Below are 12584 nucleotides of genomic sequence, written 5' to 3'. Positions count from 1 at the left end.
TGCTGCATGGATTTAGCATGACCAGATGTCCTGATTTTATAGGTACAGTGCCAATATTCGGGGCTTTTTCTTAAAAAGCACCTATTTCCCCCAACCCCCACCTCCTGTCCTGATTTTCACACTTGCTATCTGGTCACCCTAGATGGATTGTCACTGGAAATTTAAACTGGGACCTTAAAGCATGAGCCTCTGCTGTTTGAGCTAAAGGAAGGTCTGTTAACAGGCAGTAGCAGGCTCATATGTGATCTAGCCTCTATAGGGGGTCAAAAAGCCAAATGTGTGGTGTTACTTTCAAGGCCACTCAGGAGCCATCAACCTCTTATTAAAATTCAAAGATACGGGGACAAATTCACTGTTGTAAGCAGCCTGCTGCTCTCTTGCTGCCAGCTCTGAGCTTCCTGTAGCCGAGCCTCTCCACAGTGCATTGAAAACTGAAAATATTGCCTTTTCAGGGCTTGTCTCAGTATCCATGTTAATTGTACAAAAATTGTTTAGTGCCAGGTTTTCCAAATCTCTTAAGTAGTTATGTGCCAGCTAAGTTGAAACTAACAGCAGGATGGCTGTGTATGTCTGCACTTTCAAGCTTGCCCCCACTCTTGCTATCATATGTTGCTTACCTGACCTCTCCCTACATGAGTCCTCAAGCCAGCCCTCCCCAATGTGTACATTCAACTCCACTGAGCCTATCGCTGCACCAATGTCATATGCAGGTAGCTAAGAACCCAGCCAGGGACAACATCAACACCTAATCCCACCAGAGTTGCACTCTGGAATGTGTTGGTGCAGAGAGGCACAAAAGGAAGCCTGCTTCAAGATGGGTGGGAGACAAGGAGAGGATATGATCTCAGGAGGGGAAAGGAAAGGGGAAATAGATGGAAGGAAAGATGGTGAAGAGAGAAAGAGTAGGTTTTGGGATTGAGGTCAAGTGAGGTGAATAGGAATGTGTGGGAGTGACAGGTTGAGTGAAGGAGAGCATGGCAAAGAGGAGGAGACGTGAAGCACAGAATTGTTGTGGTCTCACAAAGTTCAGATGGCTCAAAGTGCAGATCTTCTGTCTTCCCGGCCCCTCTCAGCTCTCTAAACATATCCCAACTCACCCCATGACCCACTGCAGCCCCACTGTTCATTAGGACTATCCCTTCACCATGGCCCACTACGCTCCTACCATGTGCACCAGCATTTAGATCTATGAAACATGATACTTAAACCATGTTGATTCTTACACTGTAGATGCAGATAAGTAGGGGAGAGAAATGGTGGGCCTGCCAGATCCTGCATCAAAAAGGGCAAAACCCATACTCCTGGCTTCTTAAGGGGCCCCTTTTTATCTACTTGCTGCCAATTGAAAGAGGAAAAGATACCTGGTAAACAGCTGGCAGCCACATTACATTAACTTAAGACTTGCTAGGAATCTTGAGAAGAGAGCAGATACGATTACTTAACATATATTTAATTATTACAACCAAAACATCTACTCACTCTAAGCAAATATTCACTTGTTGCAGAGAACTCAATGAGCATGTTTTTAGATGATCAGATAACTGCCAAAGAACAAGTACTGATTTTCATAGACTTATTCACCAAGGAAAACTATAACCCACTCTTGAGTGATCCATGATACTTTCAATTTAAGTATATATTTATATATTTATAAATATAAATATAAGTATAAGTATATATATATTTATAAATAGTCTTCAACTGGTAAGTCTGTTGCATGAGAAACTGCCAAAATTGCTAGAAATGATTAATAAGGGGAGTTTCTGTCTACTAATTTTACCCTGACCTATATCTTTGCCTCTCCTGGAATGGACAGGGGGATTGTTTGGCTTAGTCATCAAGTCTGGGTTTTATATTTCCTTGCCAGCAGCTGATGAGTTTCAGGGGGAAAAAATTAAATCCGTTCTATAGGATTATATTGACTTGCCTTCCTGAAAATTGATATTACTGCAAAGAATACAGGTAGGGAGAGAAGCAGATGGGTAATATCTGACAAATAAAATTTCCAGATATTGCCCATCTGTTTCCCTCTCCACATTTCAACTTCAAAGCATGGCTGGTGTCCTAAAGTTATTTTGGTGATAGTCTTCCTTGTATTGATGAACCACTCAAAGAGCAGCAGTATTCGGTCCATGAGCAAGTGCAGCAAGGTGAGAGTGGGGTTCAATTCACAAGACAGCTAAATTTCAAGATCGTATTTTTGGAGAGCAAGGTCTTTAGCATTCATATGATTGGCGCCTTTTATTACAAAGAGATTCTCCTTGATAAACTTTATATATGCTTTGTGTTTGTTTTTAAATTTATTTATTTTTCAGAAACAATAAAATAAGTCAGTAAAATAAAGAAACCAAAGAAGAATGTGGAAGAGACACTGCAACATAACCTGCCAGCACTCCGAGCTATCTTCGAGATACCACTGGCTTCCTGAGGAAACTACAATCCATCGGTGATCTTCCTGAAAACACCATCCTAGCCACGATGGATGTAGAAGCCCTCTACAACAACATTCCTCACAAAGATGGACTACAAGCTGTCAGGAACAGTATCCCCAATAATGTCATGGCAAACCTGGTGACTGAACTTTGTGACTTTGTCCTCACCCATAACTATTTCACATTTGGGGACAATGTATACCTTCAAATCAGCGGCACTGCTATGGGACCCGCATGGCCCCACAGTATGCCAACATTTTTATGGCTGATTTAGAACAACGCTTCCTCAGCTCTCGTCCCCTAATGCCCCTACTCTACTTGCTCTATAATGATGACATCTTCATCATCTGGACACATGGAAAAGAAGCCCTTGAGGAATTCCACCATGATTTCAACAATTTCCATCCCACCATCAACCTCAGCCTGGACCAGTCCACATAAGAGATCAACTTCCTGGACACTACAGTGCTAATAAGCAATGGTCACATAACCACCACCCTATACCGGAAACCCTATTGACTGCTATACTTACCTACATGCCTCCAGCTTTCATCCAGACCACACCACATGATCCATTGTCTACAGCCAAGCTCTACGATACAACCACATTTGCTCCAACCCCTCAGACAGAGACAAACACCTACAAGATCTCTATCAAGCATTCTTACAACTACAATACCCACCTGCTGAAGTGAACAAACAGATTGACAGAGCCAGAAGAGTACCCAGAAGTTACCTACTACAGGACAGGCCCAACAAAGAAAATAACAGAACGCCACTAGCCATCACCTTCAGCCCCCAACTAAAACCTCACCAGTACATCATCAAGGATCTACAACCTATCCTGAAGGACAACCCATCACTCTCACAGATCTTGGGAGACAGGCCAGTCCTTGCTTACAGACAGCCAACCAACCTGAAGCAAATACTCACCAGCAACCACACACCAAAAACACTAATCCAGGAACCTATCCATGCAACAAAGCCCGTTGTCAACTGTGTTCACATATCTGTTCAGGGGACATCATCATAGGGCCTAATCACATCAGCCACACTATCAGAGGCTCGTTCACCTGCACATCTACCAATGTGATATATGCCATCATGTGCCAGCAATGCCCCACTGCCATGTACATTGGTCAAACTGGACAGTCTCTACGTAAAAGAATAAATGGGCACAAATCAGACGTCAGGAAATATAACATTCAAAAACCAGTCAGAGAACAATTCAATCTCTCTGGTCACTCAATTACAGACCTAAAAGTGGCAATTCTTCAACAAAAAAACTTCAGAAACAGACTCCAATGAGAGACTGCTGAATTGGAATTAATTTGCAAACTGGACACCATTACATTAGGCTTGAATAAAGACTGGGAGTGGACGTGTCATTACACAAAGTAAAACTATTTCCCCATGTTTATTCCACACACACCCCCACCTCCGTTCCTCACAAGTTCTTGTCAACTGCTGGAAATGGCCCACCTTGATTATCACTACAAAAAGTTTTTTTTCTCTCCTGCTGGTAATAGCTCACCTTACCTGATCACTCTCATTACAGTCTGTATGGTAACACCCATTGTTTCATGTTCTCTGTGTATATAAAATCTCCCCACTGTATTTTCCACTGCATGCATCTGATGAAGTGAGCTGTAGCTCATGAAAGCTTATGCTCAAATAAATTTTTTAGTCCCTAAGGTGCCACAAGTACTCCTTTTCTTTTCACTAAAGGCTTTGGGACATTTAGAGTATGGGATGAGACTCATACTCCAGGACTACACGGAAACAGGAAACACTGTATAGAAAAGTTATGTGATCTATGGAACTTTTACATCTTGAGAGAAATGTAACACTGCATAAATCCCTTAATTTTATGGTGCACTTTTTGCCCAGAAAAATATTTTAATTTGAGGAAATCAATAGTGAGTAAAAAGGATGCAAAGCATTTCCAGTATTTTAATGTTAGTAGTTTAATCCAAAAATGTTAGTACAGTTTCTGGTGTTGTATTTAATATGCATTACAAAAATTAATGTATCAGTGAGATTTACAGCTACAGAAGGAAGAGAATTGAACATTCAAACAAAATTGCTTAGTTGCTGATTATGGTGTAATTGAGAGCAGAATTTGGCTCTCTGTCTTTAATTCACTCTGTTGTACCTAAATTATTTCACCACACTGTGATTTGTAAAAATCACACTGTCAGGGTTCCTTCCCCACTCTGAACTCTAGGGTACAGATTTGGGGACCTGCATGAAAGACCCCCTAAGCTTATTCTTACCAGCTTAGGTTAAAACTTCCCCAAGGTACAAACTTTTACCTTTTGTCCCTGGACCTTATGCTGCCACCACCAAGCGTGTCTAACAAAATTAACAGGGGAAGTGCCCACTTGGAAACATCTCCTCTCCCCCCCCAAAATATCCCTCCAAGCACTACACCCCCTTTCCTGGGGAAGGCTTGATAAAAATCCCCACCAATTTGCACAGGTGAACACAGACCCAAACCCTTGGATCTTAAGAACAATGAAAAAGCAATCAGGTTCTTAAAAGAGAATTTTAATTAAAGAAAAAGTAAAAGAAAAACCTCGGTAAAATCAGGATGGTAAATACCTTACAGAGTAGTCAGATTCAAAACACAGAGAATCCCTCTAGGCAAAACCTTAAGTTACAAAAAGACACAAAAACAGGAATATACATCCCATTCAGCACAACTTATTTTATCAGACATTTAAACAAAACAGAATCAAATGCATATCTAACTAGATTGCTGACTAACTCTTTACAGGAGTTCTGACCTGCATTCCTGCTCTGGTCCCAGCAAAAACATCACACAGACAAAGAAACCCTTTGTTCCCCCCAGCTTTGAAAGTATCTTGTCTCCTCATTGGTCATTCTGGTCAGGTGCCAGTGAGGTTATCTTAGCTTCTTAACCCTTTACAGGTGAAAGGGTTTTTCCTCTGGCCAGGAGGGATTTAAAGGTGGTTAGCCTTCCGTTTATATTTATCACACACACAGCAATCTTTTAAATTACATTCCCAATAAACATTTCATGTAGATTTAACAATGCAGTTATACAAGAGATAATGTCCATGGCATTAGAATATACAAAGCAATTAGTGGCTCTTGTGCTTGATTAAATGCAGATGCAAGGTGGAGGCATTTGATCAGTGGGAAAGAAAGTGCCGTGTAATCCAACACTATGTATATTACTTCTATCTAGTGACCAGCTAAAAAAGATACAAACTACATTATAAGAAATTATGGTTAAACTTGTATATCGTTCTTTCATGTTTGTTTTTGGTTGTTCTTTGTACATTTGCTAGTTTGCCAAGCCAGCACTCTGAAGCTTGTGGTTTGGCAAAGTGCCTAGGAATAACAAAAGAGAAATAATGAATTCTTTAAACTATTGGTGAGTTTTTGTCAACTGACTTACTAAATTCAGTCCCAAGCATTTCTACCAGACAGCTATGGTGCCAGGAAAGAGAGCATTTTAAAAGTCATTTGAAGTCATTATACTCCAAAGCAACAGACATTAAAGTCATTATCACCTGTTTTGGAGCAGCTTTCATATAAGACTGCGCAGTTCATATGATTGCGTGTTGGGAAATCCTGGAGAATAAAGTCAAGAGAAGGAAAGGCCTTACTGTTGCCCAATTGCATTATTATTCATTGTGACTAAAGAACACAACTGGATTTAGTTAGTTCCTGTCACAACATCATAATTTTGCACCAATGAAGCAGCCTCTAAGGTCTATCTCATACAGAACTCTATCAGCAACCTTCTTACTAGGCTTGTATATATCCCTGCAGTAGCAGAAGCTCCTGAGCCAGTGAGCTTTAGTTCTTCTTGCATCCTTATTCAACTTGACTTGGAAGTTAGAAATGATTGTGGAACAGTATTACTGAATTGTTGAGGAGGAAAGACATGCAAAGGAAAGAATTCTGAGGGCAATACTCTCTCTGGCAGGACGTAATGTTGTCTGCTGGTTAGAAAATGGGTCTATGACCCAGGATTTACTCTGTGACCTGGGGCAGACCACACTCTCTGCAGGTCATTTTACTCATTTAGAAGCTGTATATAATATTGCTTATCTTGCGGGGTATTATGAAGTTAATTGAATGAATTTAACATGTGTCGCATGCCAGACCATTCACTGGCACAGTGCCTCCTGCTGGTTGGTCCAGGAATTAGCTCTTTCCGCTTCTGAGCACCTCCTGCTGGCCAGTGTCTTACTTGCTACTGCCTACTTCTCCCTTTCTTCAGGTACCCATTTTAGTTCAGGCCCCATGTCCCCCCTGGTCCACAGTGCCCCTTCTCTGCGGTTCTGCCCTGCAGCAGTGCCCCCACGCTGAAGGGATACTCCCTGGGGAACCCCAGTTCCCCAAATCCCACCTTGCCTCAGTGACTGACTGCCAGTCTTCATCTAGCCCCTTTTCTCAGGGGCAAACTGTAGCCTGAAATAGCTGGTCATCATTGGCAAGGGGGTTTGGACCTGCTTCTTTTTCCTGGCCTAGCTGCACCACTGCAGCCTCAGTATCACCACAAGCTCCAGCCTGGGGACTCACCTGGCCAGAGCTCCCCAGCACTGCTCTGTTTGAGATACCCTTCTCTAGCCAGATCCTTCCCTCTCCACCACTGGAGTGAGACTCCTCCTACCTAGCTCCCAGCCCTTTTATCAGGGCCAGTTGGACCTTAATTGTGTGTGGCCATACCTGTGGCTGCCTACCCACTCATCCTCCCTCAGCTGCTTTCAGCCCCAAAACTCTCCAAGGGCCCACTTTTAACCCTTTCCAAGCCGGAGCGGGGTGACAACCCCACTACAACATGCTATGAGATTCTCCGATGAAAGGAATACCAATTATTAATATATTGCCACTATTTTAGCAATAGCGGCAAAGAGTGCTGTGTCCCCTTATAGACTAACAGACGTAACGGAGCATAAGCTTTCTTGGGTGAATACCCACTTCTTCAGACATGCATCTGAAGGAGTGGGTATTCACCTCGAAAGCTTATGCTCCAATACGTCTGTATATAAGGTGCCACAGGACTCTTCGCCGCGTTTACAGATCCAGACTAACACAGCTACCCTCTGATATTTTAGCCATGTGTCAGATTTCTAGGACTAGACTTTTTAAATGGCCAGATTAAAATAATGTCTTCAGTTTAAGGGAACTAAGAACCTGTCTTGTCTGGTATTTATCCTATAATGGATTTGATGAAAACCAAATTTGTTCAAAATATTTAGCTTATATTGTGACAAGCACAATGCTTTACTTACATATGTAGCTGTGGATCTGGTACAAAGGCATTCCTTACCTCTTCTGGAACTCCAAATCAATGAAAATGTTGAAGAAACTGAATCACATGGAGGAAATTCTGCTGGTGGAGCAGCTGGATAGCACATCATGTGCTATCTTTATGGCCCTTTATGATTTGGGCATTCGGTACATTACAAATCATCTCTTTGTGCGTTAGTTTGACAACTGAGATACTCAAGCAACATCCTAGACTTGTATACATGTTGCTGGTGATAGGACATTTTCAGAGGGATGTCAGGTCTGGAATTTGCTTCTCATACTTGGCCCAGCAGAACCTTCAGGATGACCTTCAGAACATGCTGCAAGGCTTATCTGTTCACTTGGAGTTTGTAAAAGGTGGTGGATTGAACAGAGTATGTTTAGTTTTTCTTTTTTCTAGACAAAGTTCTTCTGTGGTTTTTTACATAAGTTATTGTCTTATTTTCAAGTATATTCTTGCCCTAGAGAGACAGTGCTATCACAATTGTTCTTGCTCCTTCCCTCATGTTTAAAGGACTTGTGCCGAATCCTGTTCCTCTTTATGCTTGTCCTAATTTCAGGAATTTTTTTCTGTTCAGTAGTAATTCTCTACATGGACTATGGATTGGTTAGCCCTATGTCTGAACTGCAAAGAAACAGCTATAGCCAATGAAGATCTGTACTAGGCAGATGCAATGGTTGTAGATTTTTTCAGGATTTCTCTGCAACTGTGACAGCTTGAAGGTTACTTTTTCATCTTGGGCTAAACAGTTCACCTGCATATGGCCTGTTATTCAGCCAATATGATCCTTTCCCTCATAAGTTGTGGGTGGTCTTATGAAAAAAGAGGCACTCTTCCATAAATTACTTTTCCTTTTACAGATTTTTGGTAAAGTACTGCATATCTTTCAATTTAGAGCCAGTTTTGAAACTTCTATTTTTCATGCCCTCATCCACTTACTGAGTTTATAAAATAGTTGGTTATATATATGGGTAATGAGGTATTTGACATAATTAAGTTGTTGGTTTTGTAGTGTTCTGTGTATCAGATGCAATAGAAATTAATACAAATACTAAATGTATAATACTATGTATTACATTTTAGTAATTATAAAGTATGTGTTTATGTACATATTGGTGTAGTAATTGTAATACATGGTTTTAATTTTCTGTTCTAGATGTATCTGTATCAATTCTATGCTAAATAATAGCTTGTTATGAAAACCACATTCATTAAGGTATATTGCTGGATGGCAGGTCTTTTTATTACCAGTACCCATCCTATGAGCAGTTGTTGGAATCCAGCTGGAAGAAGCTGCTAATAGATTCCTATTGCCTACAGTTGGTAGAAAGTTTTTTGTCATTAAGTATTTTCAATTAAAATAGCTTTTTGACCGAAATAAACATTTTCAGTGGCAGAAGGTAAAGAAGAAAGAGAAAGTGTGTGTGTGGGGGGGTGAAAGTTTAAACCAAAAACTCTGAAAACAAAACAAAAAATTCAAATTGAAATGAGACAAAAAACACTTAATTCTGCTTAGAATTTTCTTGTTGAAAAATTATCCAAACAATTCATGGAAATTTTTGAATTATATGTTCTTTATTTCAAATTTGTTCATGAAAACGGAATTCTGTTTTTCAGCCAGTCCTAATATGGACTCATTGTGGTGGCTACAGCTTGTTAATTCATGTGGACTATAAGAAAGGTGGGACTGACCCTCTGGAAAGACTGAATTGGTGTTTAGGACAAACAGTTTTCTCTTGGGGAACCTTAAGAAAGTCAGGCTTTGGGGGAAAGCTCCGGCTGAAATTGATGCTCAGGAGCCAAACCTGAGGAAGGTGGTAAGTTAGTGCTAAATACATTAGGCTATATTGTGACTTGAAGAATATGTGACTTAGTGCATCATTATAGCTATCCTGATGACTGACATGGCTCCATAATATTTATTTTTCAAGTGGTATTTATTTAACAAAATCTCACTGGGGATTTGTCAGAGTCAAGTAGTTATTTTTAGAATGTTTTGAGGGCTTCAGGTTCAACTTTTAAAATACCGTTTTGCAGATATTTAATCATATTGGTTCTCTATGATCTCCTGCTGAGGATTACTAACTCCTTATTACTGTTGTAATTTGTATTGCCTAGCAGTTGCAAGAGAAAACAGGTTCCACTGTAGTAGACGTTGTACATACACAGAGCTTCAGGATACACCCACACCGTAGTTTATTGCACCTACAGGCCATGTAATGCATCGTACTGGGAAAATACTATTAGTAGGCCTGCTCATACTCACTCACTGTAGGGCTAGATTGTGCCCTGAGCATGGAGGGGACGAAGGCGGAGTAAACAGTGTTGCCAGCTCTCCCAATTTTATCATGAGTCTCATGATATTGGATGTTTTTCTTTAAAGCCCCAGTTCGTCAGAGGCAAGCAATTTCATGAGAATCTCAGTTTTCACTTTCAAACAAAAAGGTAACTTTCCAGCTGTCAGGGTTGCAAAGAAATCCTGAAAAGGGACCTGACTGCACCTGAAAGACTCAAAAACTAAAAGGCAAATAAAATAACTCCACATTTACTATGTGTTGTTGTATTTTTTAATCTTATGACTTTGGTGGGTCTAACTCATGATTTTTGAATGTGTGGGGTTGGTAATACAGGCCATGTCTGGACTGTGATTTTAGGCTGGAGGGCAGGAGGGGCTGTAGAATCATAGAAGGTTAAGGTTGGAAGGGACCTCAGGAGGTCATCTAGTCCAACCCCCTGCTTGAAGCAGGACCAATCCCCAATTTTTGCCCCAGACCCCAAAATGGCCCCCTCAAGGATTGAACTCACAACCCTGGGTTTAGCAGGCCAATGCTCAAACCACTGAGCTATCCCTCCCCCTATATACCCTTTGCTCTCACCTGTGAACAAGTGAGTGGGAGTGGTCAGAGAGAGGCAGAGGAGTCTGAGAAGCAATGACTTTATCCTACACTGCACATAGAGCTGGCCAGGTGCAAGGGGTGTGCTGCACTCTAGATAGGAGTGAAGTAACTTACAATTCCTCTGCAGTTGCATCCGATGAAGTGAGCTGTAGCTCACGAAAGCTCATGCTCAAATAAATTGGTTAGTCTCTAAGGTGCCACAAGTCCTCCTCTTCTTTTTGCGAATACAGACTAACACGGCTGCTACTCTGAAACCTTATAATTCTTCTGTGGATTCTTCCTTGCTCTGAAGGAGTGCATCTCTTCTGGGTTGGTGCAGAAACTGAAGCACCCTTTACTGTAGGCTGAGCCTAGTCGTACAACCTAGCCCATAATTATTTAAGTAAGCCACTACAAAAAGGAAGCTCAGATGATTTAATGTAAATTATATGATGCTGTGCTTAAGTTTTAACTGGAAATTTAAATAATTTGTAACAGTTTTGAGGTAGTAAGATGGTGCATGTAGGATCATTTATTAAGCTTACTCATTTTTCTTTATGAGCAATGAATCTTACAAATTTTATAGGCTTTGTCCAAATAATTCAATTCTGTTGGCTCTTCAGATATAAATACTTCTGTACATCTTGCAGAAGCAACCCTCACCCATTCAGAAACCTCAACTTTCACCCATACCTTTTAAAAAAGCAGTTCCCTCCCCCTTTTAAGAAAAAAAGTAGTGCATGCACAAGCTAAAAGCCAAAATTCTGATCACCTCACATGTTGAATATTACCTTACTCAGTGGATAGTCCCAGTGAAGCTACTGAAACAGAGTAAGGATATCAGAATCTGGCCCATAGTTAACACAGGTATGTAATACACAGAACTACTTCCTGTATCTTTAAGAATTGCTGATTTAATTCCAGTTTGGTTTATTCTCTAGCCCTTTTCCTTACAAAGTCTTTTAAAACATTAATATAAACCGAGACCAATGAATCACTGGGGTCGAAAGGAACAAGCAGCTGGGTTATATACTTCTGCTGCAGTAGGCTGGGGCAACAAGAACCTCAAGGTCTCTCACACACTTTGTTAGGTAAAGCAAAGTTACTGATTTTGAGGTATACTACAAGGAATCATCTCACTATCCCACTTCCAACCCTTCCCCAAAATGTCCTCTGGCTAGGCCTGTAGAATGAACATAAGCTGGGCAGACAGAACTTGTTCAAGGGTGAGCGGTCAGAGGAGAATGGACAGGAGTTGTTGGAGTAGGGAAAAATATTTGTTTTGCAAGCCCATTCCAGAAACTGGAGGTTGACTCTGGAGTAAAGAAATATTGTATGACTCTGTATCGTGCACCAACAAGATTCCTTCCAGCAAAGAAACAAAATGTTTCCCAGGCACTTATCCAGGGAGGGGACAACTGTGTAATTCATTATTAGTTTTCAGCATACATGACTAACTTAATTTGATAATGCTTAACATGGATACTCTTGACACAGACTGTGGAGACAAATCTAGACTTTGTTATAGCTATATCAATATTAAAGTAAATGTTGTTTATAATTATAGATACATTTAACAGGTCTTGGTTTACGATTTTCTACTTTACATAGTCCCAGTAAACCTCCTTTTCTTACAAGTTATTATTAGAAATATCTTCTTAATAGAACTCTGAGAAATTGAGAACACATCTCTCAAAGCCATCCTGTTTTAAAACCCTGTTTACCAAGGACTATTTCATATCAAAAGGCCATTTTTTTCAGTCTCTCGTGTTCTTGCCCCTCATCCAGATCCCCAAGATCCTGCGTGGTTTTTGTGCCTCTTTAACTCTCCATTTTCCTGGTTTCAGCCAGCAACTTCTAGCTGGGAAGAATGATAATGGCCTTTGGAGATCTCCTAGATCAGTGTTTCCAAAGTCATAGGTCCTCACCCACCGTGGGTTTCAGGAATGGTCTATATGGGTTGTGCATGCTCTGGAGATGCTC

The sequence above is a fragment of the Caretta caretta genome, chromosome 3 (assembly GCF_965140235.1).
Source record: "Caretta caretta isolate rCarCar2 chromosome 3, rCarCar1.hap1, whole genome shotgun sequence".
Taxonomy (NCBI): Eukaryota; Metazoa; Chordata; order Testudines; family Cheloniidae; genus Caretta; species Caretta caretta.
Note: the sequence above shows the minus strand (reverse complement) of the source record.